The following is a 12,576-nucleotide window of genomic DNA, read 5'->3' on the forward strand; positions in this document are numbered from 1 at the left end:
TTAGGAAAAGAAGTAATTAATTGCCATCTTTGATTTGATTGAGAAATAAATATCTTAACACATCAAACCCTGCTCAAGTTTGAGTTTTATATAACTTATCATTCTCATAACCTCCGTCAGTGATCCCAGTCAACAAAATAAAATACTAGACCTTTTCCTGTCCAATTTAAATCATTCTGTCCAATTTGTTATATATAATATAGTGTATTATATTAATCTGACAACATTCATTTTAATAAGAAATGATTTGTACAAAAATTAAATCAGCGCATGTCAACTACAATCAATATATTCACCAATGCTCGAAGGATACAAATCAGTTCCGCCAGTTTTCAATTGTACAACCAACTTTCAACAACCGTAACCACAAAGTAACGTTTGGTTTTGTTGTATTACCAACACCTGCTTTTCGTTGAAATCTAAAAATAAATTATGAGCAATAACCATTTGTAAATCCAAATATGTGAGTTTTAGTTGCAGACAACGGTTGAAATTTTGTTGTATAAGTGCAAAACATCCATGTTTAAGGCTTCAAAAAAGTTTGGAACAAGATATTTTGTAACAGACGAATGCAAAATGGAGGTGAATCAGCAATCGGCAGATCAAACTTAGTTGACCTCGCCTCTTGAATATGTTATTAGTGTTTTTACTCATATGTGCCTAGTACAGACTTGTGACGTTCTTCCTATGTGACTGGCGCATCGTAGCCTAGCTGCCTTCATTTTATTTACTAGTTTAGGCTCTCTAAACACCATGATTACCTTTCTTAAACTCTCATTTTCTCGGAGATCTTGACTCCCCTTTATTCAACTTCAGAGTTTTTGCTCAGGGAGCAACACCCAACTTAGTTAGCTTCAAAGATCTTAAGAGGAGTTAAGAATTCGAAATGGTTACTGTTCAGTGTGATATTCGTGTAAAGAGATCTTTTATGACATTTTTTAAGATACTTGGTTATCGCGACGTTCAATTGTAGATCTTTCAGATCTAGATCCAGATTTAGAGCCAGATCTTTCATTTAACCCTTATCAGAACCCTATTATGTTAAGAAATAGTCTTCATACATCTGTGATTGTATAGTACGTGCCCATAGTTTTTTAAAAATCGTGACAGTGTTTGCAGTCCATTTATTTTTTTTAATAGAAAATTCTTTAGTTTAGGATAACCAACGCACTTTTTACCTGGACTGTTCTCTCTGCACTTCCCAGTAGTTTAGAAGCAGGAGCAAAATATTCAATGCAAGCAAACCGAACGACGTATTCTTCTAAAAATACTGAACTAAACAAGACAGCACAAAATTGGTTTGGGTAGTAAAGACGATAATGTTATTTAAAAAAATTGAAATCATACACACTAAACGCTCAAGTCACTTAATTTGACACAATCTCTAAAGATCCTAATGGCATTATAAGTCTAGTAGTTAAAAAAATCTTGTGACAACACTTTTGAAAAGTCTTTATTAACTAGGATACATTTTGACTGTAAAATATTTCACTTTTTGTAATGTATGTCCCAATAAATACACCACTAAGAATTTATATCATTATATTTAAGTTTTATCTCTTAACGACTTAAATATCATCTGAGCTCTGCAAACAAAGGCTTTAACTATCTTTACATTCTGTATAATTACATAGTGGATTCAAATATATACAGAATAGGCCAAAAAAGTAGCCGCTAATATATGTAATTATAATGTTGTGAAATATAAAATACAAATATACTCTTTTAAAAATAGAACAGGATGAGCAACTTATACTCTGAGATTGGCATCTCCGTTTTAATGACGGAGAAAAATAGTTTTATAGGAAAATTATAGACACAATTGATCAATATATCTATCCACAACTCTTTTTGTATCTCTCTTCACAAGTGAGATATAAGACTCGGAAATATGGTTTGATCACCCTGTAAATATGATTTCTTTGTCAGTTACTTAGAGGTAGTTTTTTGGTCGTTCTGTAATACACTGTACATTAGCATGTAAATACAAACCATCATTAAATAATTTTGGTCATTCTAAAAAACTTGCTTTTTGTTTTCACTCAATATGGGTTTGTTGTTTTTTATGTAATTTAGAAAAAAAAAATAGTTAAAAATATTTTATATATATGTACATTTTTGTTGTTTACCTTAAATTATTTTAACCTCATATTTTGATAGTTTTTAAAGTTTATTTGTAGCTGTGGTCCTACAAGCAATTAAATAAAACATTGATTCAAGTTGTTTTCTTTAATACTACTACCCTTTTCCCCTACACAAAAACGTCAGGGAGGTTTCGCGTTACTACGCGAAATGTCATGATGCGTTAGCTCCTCGGTACGTGAAAAAAAATATAAGCTAACAAAGACTGACAATGCTTAAGCATTGGTACATAGACTCGCTATTAGGTACGGTACACCTGAACAGGTAGAACAAGTAACTTAGAAAGTTATCGAAAAAATATCTAATACAGTACATTAGAGACTGAAGCTATTTCCTTGCGTCATTTTTATAATCAACTATTTTCAATGGGAAATAAGCCACAGTTTTACCAAAAAAAAAAAATGATTTTATTAACGTTTCGACGCCCAAGTCGGGTGTCGTTGTCAAAATACAAAATAATACTAAATTACACAAAAATGTTATTGCTTAGTAAAAAATTCTAATAATTTATTTAATCTGACTCATTTATATCGGCGATTCAGACATGTATTATACATTTTAAAGTAGAAGACTTTAAAATGATATTGCCAATATTGATGAGTTGCGTTCCTGGCAGAGGCGGCTTTACCTATTGTGCAGGGTGTGCGGTGCACACGGGCGCCGGCATGTTGGGGGCTCCGAGCGCCATAGAGCGGGTCCTTTACTTTGTTTCAACATAAAATGGGCTTTAAAACGATGAATGAAAAATTACATTGGCAATTAGGCGCGATTTATAGATTGCCGCCCGCCCGTCTGTCCGTCCAACGCTCCAATGGACAATCTTTTGATTCATTTGAAGACATATCGACAATAATTTCGAAATAGGTTGTGGAACCTATAAAGGTCAAATTGCTTGGAACTTGCCGGGCATTTTCAAAGGCGTTTGTACACGTGCCGCGGGGTAATTTTGCGAAATAAGCGCTGACGGAATGGATTGTGTATTATATTTAAGTTAACATGTAAATATAGAGTAAAGCGGCTTTTCTTTTGATTAAAATTATTTAAAAGGAAGATTTTCTTTTATTACTACCACAATTATTGCGACTTTCAGCAGAGTCAGAGCTTCTCAAAAATTATCCGTATTAACAATTTGCTGATGGTTTTTTTTAGTAATACTGAAAATACGTAGTTCATCGTAGATTGGCTCCCTACATCATTTATATTGCACTATTTGCATCTGGATTTTTGTGTACATTATAAACGTACATAACACTCTCTGTACACTATTCCATTTTGACTGCGCGTCTACCAAATAGTCCTCGGGCCCACATATAAAATTATTATTTATGACCACACCGTCGAAATTTTTTTTACTTGTTATTTGGGTGGGGTCGGACAAATTTGGAGCTTGGCGCATTATGGTAGTGGGGCGTTTGTCTGTCAGGCTGTCACGAAGTTGTCAATTTTATGCAAGAAAAAAATGTATAACCACATTGGTCATTTTATTTTAATCAATGGTTTTTATCATATAAACAGCGAAAACAATTTTGTCGGACAAAAATATTGGGCCATATGAGGCGTCGGACACGCTAAATATGTAAAATTTATGAAAATAATAAATTTATTACCACATGGCTATTTTTAACAGAATCCACCATAAAACATTTCTACAATACCTTGTCGGACAATTTTCACGGGGCTTATGCGCAGTCGGATGCGCCGAAGATGTCAATTTCGTGGAATTTTTTATTTACAACCATTTTTCCGACAAAAATAGGAGGTTATAAGTAATTATATTCTAACTCAAAAATCTAAGTGTCCGACAAAAATATTGGAGCAAATCGACAGTCGGACAAAAAGTTTAATTTTTATTAGTAAACTATACTTTTAAACTATGCTAGATTCTTGCATCTTATCTTCACAACCATTTTTCCGACAAAAGAAGTAGGTTACAAGTAAATATATTCTTAAACTAAAAATGTAATTGTGTGACAAAAATGTTATGCAAACGAACAGAAAACTTAATTCTTTTAGGTTATCAACGCCCTTAAGAGGAGGCATTGTCAAAAAATTTTTTAAAACAGTTTTTCTCGGTTACTTTTGAATCGATTTAGCTGAAAATTGGTACACACACTAAGTACAACATTTAAAAGAGCGTGACATAGAGTTGTACACAAAATTTTCCAAAAAATTTTCCGACAAGAGGGAAAATTTTGGAAAAATCTTGATCTGAAAATTTGTTTACATACTCCTTGAACAATGACGAACATCGTTCTGTAGTTTCTTTTCTCGAACTTTCAAAAAAAAAAATCCGACAAAAGGGAAAATTTCGGAAAATTTTTTGAAAATTTTGGACCCATTATTTTTGGATTGTGTTTGTTACATTGTGTTAAAGTTAGTCATGTGATAATAAATTTATTATTTTCATAAATTGACATTTAATTTAGCGTGTCCAACGCGTCATATATGGCCCAATATTTTTGTCCGGCAAAATTGTTTTCGCTGTTTATATGATAAAAACCATTGATTAAAATAAAATGACCAATGTGGTTACACATTTTTTTCTTGCATAAAATTGATAACTTCGTGACAGCTTGACAGACAAACGCCCCACTACCATAATGCGCCAAGCTCCAAATTTGCCGACTCCACCCAAATAACAAGTACAAAAAGTTTCGACGGTGTGGTCATAATTTTATATGTGGGCCCAAGGACTAAAAGGGCGCCAGGGCATCAACTGCACACGGGCGCTACATGGGCTAGAGCCGCCTCTGGTTCCTGGGACGACTTTACTAAAATATCATTTGATTACATGAAATCAACCTAACTCAAGAATATCCGCCACAAAAAATCATAGCATGTGATCTGTCTTTAAAAAGACAACCAAATGCAACGGTGCCAGTAAAATTCTCACGCTAGAGACTCCATAGTAAATCACGAGGGAAAACCAGGAAAAAACCTCGTGATACTATCCCGACATCGTAAGTATTTTTATTGTCACGAGGTTTTTTCCTGGTTTTCCCTCGTGATTTACTATGGAGTCTCTAGCCCGAGAATTTTACTGCCACCGTTGCATTTGGTTGTCTTTTTAAAGACAGATCACATGCTAGGATTTTTTTGTGGCGGATATTCTTGAGTTAGGTTGATTTCATGTAATCAAATGAACTATCTTTTAGTAAAGTCGTCCCAGGAACGTAACTCATCAATAGACTTAGGCAAATATGCAAATAAAAAATTATAAAATATGCGCATAAATATGCAGTATTTTACCCAAAAATATGCATATTTATCTAGAAAATATGCATGTAATAAAACCAATATTGTTTTATTTACAAAAATATTTACAATATCTTTACATGTTTTATTAATTAACATGTACCTACCTATGGATTTTACAAACCAAGCTTATGTAATTAAATATTTAAGTATTTCAACAAATAAATAATATTATTTCGAATTGTGGTAACAACAAATTATCAAATGCTGTTCAAAAATTTTCTTTTTAAATTGAAGATAACAGGTGGTTCTAAATTAAGTGGTTTGGAAAATGTTCCAGCTTGTACTTGTATCACTTCAGAAAGAACCTGGTAACTACTGAGTATTTCCATGGTTGCTTTAAATTTTTGGAAAATTTCCTTCCCAATATGTATTACTTTTAATGTTTTGACACAATGATTCCAATACTTTTATTAAAAATGAAACTGTCGAAAACTATGATAATTCGGAAGATTCTAATTGGGTAATAGTTTTCTGACAAAACTATAGTTTGATTTTATGAATGGTACTGAACTGTATATTTTCGGCATTTTCAAAGCACATTAATTATTCACAATTACAAAGACAGTGCTTATTTTACAACAAAAATGAAATCGTCAAAATAATAGCTATTTGTATAACAAGGGAGGAAAGTGTTACTTTTCCTCCCGAGAATGAAGTTTACTGCCCGACGCGTAGCGGAGGGCAGTAATCATTCAAGGGAGGAAAAGGCACTTTACTCCCATGTTATACATATGGTTTTTCCACCTTCCTCAAATAACAAGTAATTTTTTCATTTTTACTTTATTTATGTAACTAACCAACAAAATTTATTAGAACTAAAACTAACAAGTAGGTACAATATAACTGTCAACTGTCAAATATAAGTCAAATTATTAATGTAAACATTGTTAAATCAAAATAACAATTTACTGTTTTTTACCAGTCTGCAAAATACAGGATGTTTTATAAATAAACGTTAAAATGTATAGATACTTCGTAATAGAAAATAGATATTGTACAGGGCGTCAATAAGTTATATTTCATGAATGAAATACCATTACGTCACTTTTACTTTTCCTCCCTAGGGAGGAAAAATATTTTCCTCCCTAGGGAGGAAATAATTCATGAAATAATCGCAACAAATTGCACTCGAACTCTAAAATTAATATAGAATTTTGGCCCTCGTGACACTTTGATATAATTTCACTCGCCTTCGGCTCATGAAATTAAAACTGCCAAAGTGACACTCGGGAAAAATTCAATACTTTTAGAGCTCTTGTGCAATTACTACTGATAATTAGTCCAATAAACAGCAATGTAATTTGCAATTTATTTTCGTTCTTCATATTTTGCACAATAAAATATTCGTTGTCGAAATAATCCAACAGCGTCGTATATTCGTGGAATAGGGTATATTTATAGTTACAACCAAAATTACAAATTATATGCACTTTATGCACACTTATATAAAAATATGCAAAATTGGAAATTTTTGCATTTTTTATGCATAATATGCAAAATATGCAATTTGCATATTTGCCTAAGTCTACTCATCAATATTGGCAATATGATTTTAAAGTCTTCTACTTTAAAATGTATAAATACATGTCTGACTTGCCGATATAAATTAGTCAGAATCAATAAATTATTAGAAGAATTTTTCTAATCTGAACCTAATCTCTGGCAAGATTTTAAAAGAAGTCTCGGATAAGTGCATAAAACTAATCACCTTTATATTTAATGCAATTCTGCGCCTAAACTACTTCCCTAGTTCATGGAAAGTGGCACAAATCCTAATGATCCTTAAACCAGGAAAAAAGACCGGAAAATGCATCTTCATACCGGCCTATAAGCCTTTTGCCTATGATTAGCAAAGTCTTTGAAAAAATGTACGTAAAAAGGTTGAAAACGATAATAGACGAAAATAAAATGATTCCAGAACACCAATTCGGTTTCCGAGACAAACACGGAACCATAGAACAAGTGCATAGGCTAGTCAACCAAATAAACAAGGATTTTAACTCCAAAAGATACTGTTCTGCTGCTTTCCTTGACATATCTCAGGCTTTTGACAAGGTATGGCACATAGGGCTACAAATAAAATTAAAGAAGCTCCTACCCTATCCTCACTTCCAGCTCTTAAAATCCTACATAGAAAATAGACACTTCCTTGTGAAGCACGGACCGAGCACACTAAGATATATCCTATTCACTCAGGCATCCCACAAGGCAGCGTTCTCGGCCCAATTCTGTATCTTTTATACACAGCGGACATTCCAACATCTAGTACAACTACAGTTGCAACGTATGCAGATGACACTGCAATCCTGGCATCCCACACAGATCCAACAACAGCATCAAGGAATCTTCAATCAAACCTAAATAGAATTCAGCAATGGATGAAAGTATGGCGCATCAAATCTAATGGAACTAAATCATTACATGTAACATTCACGCTACGCAGAAAAACATGCCCCCTGTATATATTGATAATTGTCTAATTCCTCAATCCGAGGACGCCAAATATCTTGGCATGCACTTGGACCGCCGCCTTACTTGGAAAAAACATATCTTTACAAAAAGAAAACAGCTTGGACTTAAATTGAGAAATATGTATTGGCTCATTGGACGCAATTCCAAACTATCTCTGGATAACAAAATTTTACTCTACAAGTCCATCCTCAAGCCCATATGGACTTATGGGATTCAGCTATGGGGCACTGCTAGCGTCTCCAATACAAACATCTTACAGAGATTTCAAAACAAGGTGCTGCGTTCCATAGTCAATGCGCCATACTATGTATCCAACGAGGTGATTCAACACGACATCCCCCTAGAATCCGTGAAAGAAGCCATACAACGTTTTAGTGTTAAATACTTTGAACGAGTGTTAGTGCATCCTAATGCGTTTGCCAGACAATTAAATGTGGGGACGTCTTTGAAGTGCGTAGAGTAAAACGGCAACTGCCGTCCGACTTAACCAACTGAATGTAATCAAAAGTGTATTCAGACTGATAAAATTTTAGTTTTAGAATTGTAAAGAGGCTACTCACTGGAGTAACTCTCTACATGTCTGTATTTTTACCATAACAAATGCTTAATGCCCAATGGGCAGATTGTTGTACTCGATGGAGTTAATAAAAAAAAAAAGAATTTTTTACTGAGCAACAACATTTTTGTTTAATTTAGTATTATTCTGTATTTTGACAACGATTCCCGACTTGGGCGTCGAAACGTTAATAAAATCATTTTTTTGGTAAAATTGTGGCTTATTTCCCATTGAAAATAGTTGATTAGAGACTCCACAAATACCATTTTGTTCATGGTACAGGTGCAAGCTCCCAACCATCTGGATGGAGTTGAGGCAACAGACAGAAATCTGTCTAATTATGTTCTTAATTTTAGCGTTGTTTGTCACTCTACTCATCCATGTAAGTATGCTCATTTCGGCCACATGCATCTGTTGTTCCTTTTTCTTTTTAACTGCCCATCATTAAGATCTGTACATCATAGCCGGTCTTATGGCGGTTTTATAGAATTTTCCCTTCAGCTTTAGTGGAATGTTTCTATCACACAAAACGCCACTCGCTTCCTTCCACTTCCACCCAATTAATTCTCTGCTTGCATCTCCACCTATTTGCCCATTACTCTGTAATACCGATCCTAGGTAGGTACTTACAACTATTACTTTTCACAATATTTTTTTATATCATATTCGTCCCTACCATTTCCAACGATCAAATGTGAAAAATCGGGTTTTTCAGATTCGATACCTTGCCCTCGCATTATACGTGATACATCTTGTGACAAATTCTCGTTATTGTAGCTTGATTAGGAGCGCGGGAAATATGCTGTTTAAACCATCGAATATGAACATTTTTTCATTTGGTTGACTGCAAACTGACGAAAATGGTTATATTCGATATTTTGTTTTGGGGAGCGTTCAAGTATTACGTAACGCGATTTTTGAAGATTTTTGACCCCCCCTACGTAACGCACTCTAATGGGCGTTTAACTATTGCGTAACGCAATTTTTTAAGATTTTGGACCCCCCCAACCTGCGTTACGTAATACTTGAACGGTCCCTTGTATAAATATAACTAAATGTCGAATGTGTCACATTCGTTAGTTGGTGTTGTAATTTATTCAACAGTTATTCAATTATAATCTGTAAACTGTCGATAATGCTAAACTGCTGAGAAGAATAAAATGCACGTGTTTACAATTAGTGCGAATTTTGTTTGAGTATCGCTTCCAAGAAATTCTTGTGAGGCAGTTTATGATTTCATTTTAACGGATTTTCATTATTTGATTATATGTACAGTTATTCGCTATTATACATTCGCTCCTTTGAATCATCGGAACGAAACAAATCTTTGATTAATACAAAAAGCAAAGTAACGAATGTGATTTTTTGGAAAGAAAAAAAAATGATAAGCAGTTCAAATTTGTTATCAATATAACATTACATACAAAAAATATAAAAATTTTCCCATTTGTCAGTGAGCTGATTTAGGAGTCTCTAAAAAAGAGTTATTTTGCTCTTCTGAAAAGTACCACTTTTCACATTCGATAGTTGGAAATGGCAGGGACGATATCATTTTATTTGTAGTAACTCCATACTGTGTATTTGTAATACTAAGTTTTAAACCATTTATCTCAAGAGCTTGTCTCCAATGTTCCAGTTTTTGTTCTAAATAGCTATTACTGTTTCCTAGTAATACCATATCATCAGAGCATACATTAAACATTAGGGAATATTACACTGTAGTTTCGATGTTATCTATATCTCCGGCCCCGTTAGGTAAATTATTCCGATTCGATTTTTTTGCATAAACTTACTCAAAAAGATATCCTTATAACAAATCCACAAGGTACCAGGCGGTACCGTGGTCGAAAAATGGTTTAAACATTTTTTTAAAGCAAATTCACAAAAATAATTTTTTCACTTCGGACAATTTTTTTAGATCCTATGGATCATTCTGAGCAAAAAAGGTCTCTTGTGATTATTCTCTAAAATTGATTGTTGTCAAGTTATATGAGATTTAAAATTTAAGAAACGTGAAAATAACCAGTTTCAAGACTTAATAACTCAGTTAAAAGAATTATTATGAAAGTCAGAAACTGACTAAATCAAATATTAAAGCCCCTTCTATAAGATCCTGAAGAAATGTTTGTCATTATTTCATTACTAAGACGTGATTTTTAATTATCAACAATGAGCGCTAAACGTGTCAATGGCAAATCGTGGCCGTCAATGTGAGTGAGATGTACCGTTTGACTGCCGGAATAGTCCATCTCTTTCGCACTCACGATTGATGGCCGCCTAATACGCACTTAGCGCTCATTGTTAATAATTAAAAATAACAGCTTAGTAATAAAATAATGACAAAAGTTTCTTCAGGATCTTGTCCAATAAGAAATATTCAGAATTCATATTCGATATTGAACAGTATATTTTTATCACCCCGTACATTATATTAACCAATTTGTTATCATATTCAACCATGTGCGGGATATTTCATTTGTTTATTTGTCGTAATTTATAAACTATATTTTGGCAATGAACATTAAATTAGCTGACTAATTAACTTTGTTGTCGTGTGGCCCATGACCCAATTCATGTTGCCAACAAGAAATAATACAATTTAGAATCATTCTCAAGAATCACTTCGACCAGGCCAGAGGTACCTTTAACTTCAATCACTATGTAGTATCATTAGAGTCTTCAACTAAACGTGTACCAGTAACAAGTCAGTATTCAAAGTTCTCCCGGGGTAATTACCCTAGTGTCGGTTTTATAAATAAATTCTTTTATCGCTATTGGTGTTTCCCTTATCTGAAGAACAGCCTCCACTGAGCCCTAGGATTATACAATCTTGTAGAGGGGGCTTTAAACTTTGATTTGGTCACTTTTTGACTTTCATAATAATTAATTTTAACCGAGTTATTAAGGCTTGAAAATGGCCATTTTCGCATTTTTCAAATGTTAAATCGCGTATAACAATCAATTGTAGAGAAAAATCACAAGAGACTTTGCTCAGAATGATCTAATGATCTAAAAAAAATTGTTCGAAGTAAAAAAATATTTCGGTGAATTTGTTTAAAAAAAATTGTTTAAACAATTTTTCGACTACGGTACCGCCTGGCACCCTGTGTATTTGTTATAAGGAACTCTTTTTGAGTAAGTTTTTGAAAAAAAAAATCGATTGGAATAATTTACCTAACGGGGGCGACGATACAGCCTGGACTATTGGTACAATCCTAGTTTCATATGAAATTACCTTAGAAGGAAAATTTCATCTGTTGTTGGTCTGCCTTGCATAAAGCTAAACTGATTATCGGATATTTCGGTTTCTTTACGTATCCGTCTATCAGTTAAGGCCGCGTCTCACCATCAAATAATTTGATCAAACAGTTTGAGCAAACTCCGGAAGTACGTCAAAGTGACGTCACAATTGCAGTTTTTTTGAAATTCTAAAAATCTGTGCTCTCACTATCAGTCTTCTTCTTCTTAAGGTGCCGAGACCGCTTGTCGATCGTTGGCTCTCATGTTGCCCAGCATATTAACAATCATTGTCTTATTTACAGCCGCACGAAATAGTTCAGTGCTAGTTTTCCCAAACCATTGGCGTAGGTTTTTAAGCCAAGAAGTTGTACGGCGGCCCACACTTCTTTTTCCCATTATTTTACCTTGCATGACAAGGTGAAGTATATCATATTTTTCTGGGTGACGCATTATATGACCAAAGTATTCCAATTTGCGCCTTTTAACCGTGTTCACTACTTCGCAACTTTTATTCAAACGTTGCAAAACCCTTTCGTTTGTGACTCTTTCTACCCAACTGATCTTCAGGATACGGCGGTAGACCCACATTTCAAATGCTTCTAGGTTTTTTAAAAGCGATTCTGTCAGTGTCCATGCTTCGACCCCGTAAAGTAGTACTGGGAATATATAACATCGGACCATTCTTATGCGAAGTTCCAAATTTAGATCATGACTGCACAGGATTTTCTTAAATTTCATAAGACTTGTTCTTGCTTTGGCAATTCTACTTTTTATTTCTGTACTAGGGTTCCAGCTTTCATTAATATGAGTACTTACCCAGATATACAAGATTACTTACTCGTTCAATTGAGTCATTACCGATTGTTACGTTATAGTTATTATTATTTACGGCTGCCTGTTTACTAATA

This window comes from Diabrotica virgifera, chromosome 10, assembly GCF_917563875.1.
Source record: "Diabrotica virgifera virgifera chromosome 10, PGI_DIABVI_V3a".
NCBI classification, from domain to species: Eukaryota; Metazoa; Arthropoda; class Insecta; order Coleoptera; family Chrysomelidae; genus Diabrotica; species Diabrotica virgifera.